At 42.7% G+C, this 2,756-nt stretch overlaps 1 pseudogene; it reads left to right on the forward strand.

Moving 5' to 3' along the window:
* Positions 1–618: 618 nt before the first annotated feature.
* On the forward strand, positions 619–1,542 carry LOC119924233 (annotated as a pseudogene).
* Positions 1,543–2,756: the final 1,214 nt, after the last annotated feature.

The raw sequence follows: 2,756 nt of genomic DNA on the forward strand, positions 1-2,756 counted from the left end.
CTTAATCCCCATTTTACAGATGAGATACCTGAGGCCCAGAGAAGTTAAGTAACTTGCCAAAGGTCATGCATCAGATATGTGGCAGGTCCAGGATAGAATCCAGGGCCTTCTGACTCCCAGCCCTGTGTTGTATTCACTAAATCACACTACTCCACCTCTCTGAACATTCTCCTTCCCCTCTGCCTCATCTTTACACCTTGGTCCTTTCCTTCAAAGCATTTTGTTAGGCACACCATCCCCTCAGCACCTATGTACATATCCTAATTCTTTGTTGCCTCCTGGTTATAATTTTTTTAGTGCCTGACTTACCCAATAGACTGTAAACTCCTTGAGAGCAGGAATCATGTCTACCAACTGTATTGTTACTATTATTATTATTATTGTTATCAATTTTATGGTGCTCTCAAAAGTGTTTAGTACAATGCTCTGCACACAGTAAGTGCTCAATAAATACCACTCAATGATTGACAGTTAGGGATGGTTACAGTATTTGGCAGGTAGGACTAAGGCTGACAATTATTGGGTGAAAGGGGAAGGTAAGTGTGAAGGCGAGAGCTGGAAGAACTGGAATGCTTCTAAAATCTATCTTTTTCAACCGCAGTCTTAGTCTTGAACAAAATGGCTGATGGAAATGACACTTCTATGAGAGAGTTCGTTATTTTGGGATTAACAGACGATACTGTCCTTCAGATCTTCCTCTTCACGTTGTTTCTCGTGGTTTATGTTGCCACAGTCATGGGTAATCTCAATATTATTATGTTAATCAGGGCCAGTTCCTAACTTCACATGCCAATGTAGCATTTTCTGAACCATTTGGCTTTCATCGATTTTTGCTATTCATCAACTGTCACGCCAGAAATGCTTAAGGAATTAGTAGAGAGACATAATATCCTTTGCTGACTGTGTTGCCCAGCTCTGTTCTGCCTTTGTCTTTGGGACCTCAGGGGAATCTTACTGGCTATGATGGCTTATGACCGTTTTGTGGCCATCTGCAATCCCCTGCTTTATATCATCTCCATGTCCAATAAAGTCGGTGTCCAGCTCATAGCTACCTCCTATGTCGGGGGTTGTTTAAATAGCGTGCTATTCACCATTTGTTCATTTGGTTTAGCCTTCTGTAGATCCAATGAATTCAATCATTTTTTCTGTGATTTCCCTCCATTATTGAAACTTTCTTGTTCTGATGTTTACCTGGTTGAAATAATTTCTTCCATCTCTGCTGACATCACTATTTTGAGCACCTTCATAACAATAGTCATCTCTTAGGTACACATCCTGTATGCCATCGCTAGGATCCAGGCAACGGGTAGGAGACAGAAAGCTTTCTCTACCTGCACCTCTCACCTGACCGCCATTATTCTATATTATGGAACCATTGCATTCACTTAGGTGCAGCCCAGCTCCAACCACTCCTTGGAGCAGAATAAAGTTGTGTCTCTGTTCTACACAGTGGTGATCCCCATGCTGAACCCTCTAACCTATACTCTGAGGAACAAAGATGTGAAAGGGGCAGTGATAAGGATAATGGCCAAGTATGAATAATTCTTTTAAAATGAAATTTGGGATAATCCATTGATAATTCAAGGGAGGTCAGAAAAAAAATACGTGCTTGTTTGTTGTTTTGTTGACATATTCTAATTGTGAGTTTGAAAGAAATAAAAAAATTAGGCATAACTCGAGGAAAAGTATCATTTTAGTTAAGAAAACATTCGTTATAATTCACATCTATATCCCAGAGATGTGATCTGTACTAAGATTATGATGACAGAAAAATCATTTTTCTTGGGTTAACAGTTCCTTTAGACCGTGTTGGGAAGCAGTGTGGTCTAATGGAAAGAATACAGGCCTGTGAGTCATAAGAACAGTGCTTGGCACGTAGTAAGAGCTTAACAAATGTCATTATTATTATTATTATTATCATCATCATCATCATCATTACTCTCCCAAGCACTTAGTAGAGGGATTGCACTCAATAAATATCATTGATTAATTGAACGATTGTAATTTTATCTTGCTTTCCAAAGTCATTTTTTCCTATATGATCTTTAATGAGGCTTTTTTTCCTACTATGTCTCCATTTTTTTAAAACATTATTCCTTCTGGAAGCTTTCCCATGAGTTGTGGATACGCTTCTTTAATGCTGTGTTCAAATTTAGCCTCCAGTTTCATCTCCCAAAAAAGAGGTGGCTGATAAATGGCTGGTGGAAATCAAACTACGGTCATGGAACTCATTCTTCTTGGATTAACAAATGATCGAATGGTCCAGATCGTTCACTTTGAGGTATTTCTAGTGACCTATATGGTCATCATGTTGGGAAATTTTATTTTTCCCTTTAACCACTTATCCTCAGCAGATGTAGCCATCGGCAGATCCTCAGCCATTACACCGCGCGGCCTTGCTGCTCCCGGAAGGCTCCTCTCCTCAGAGCGCCGCCATTGGCGCCCGGGACTCCGTTCCCGAGAGGCCCGCCCACCGGCCCGCCATCGCCGTGCCCCCACGGACGCCCCCCCTGCTTCCACACCCCCCCCCCCCACTTAGGCGACCTTCCTTAAAGTGCCCCTCATCCCCCCCTTCCCGGTCTGGTCCTGACTGACTCTCCCCCTGCCCCCAGGTAAAAAGCCCTTGTTAGCACCATGTTACATGAACGACAACCTCATTGGCACCTCCTCAGCCCTCCCATGCTAGTTGACTGTCCGCTCTTCTCCCCAGGTATCTCTGCTCCCTGACCCCCCTTAACAGGCCCACCCTACTCCAG

This window comes from Tachyglossus aculeatus, unplaced genomic scaffold, assembly GCF_015852505.1.
Source record: "Tachyglossus aculeatus isolate mTacAcu1 unplaced genomic scaffold, mTacAcu1.pri scaffold_89_arrow_ctg1, whole genome shotgun sequence".
NCBI classification, from domain to species: Eukaryota; Metazoa; Chordata; class Mammalia; order Monotremata; family Tachyglossidae; genus Tachyglossus; species Tachyglossus aculeatus.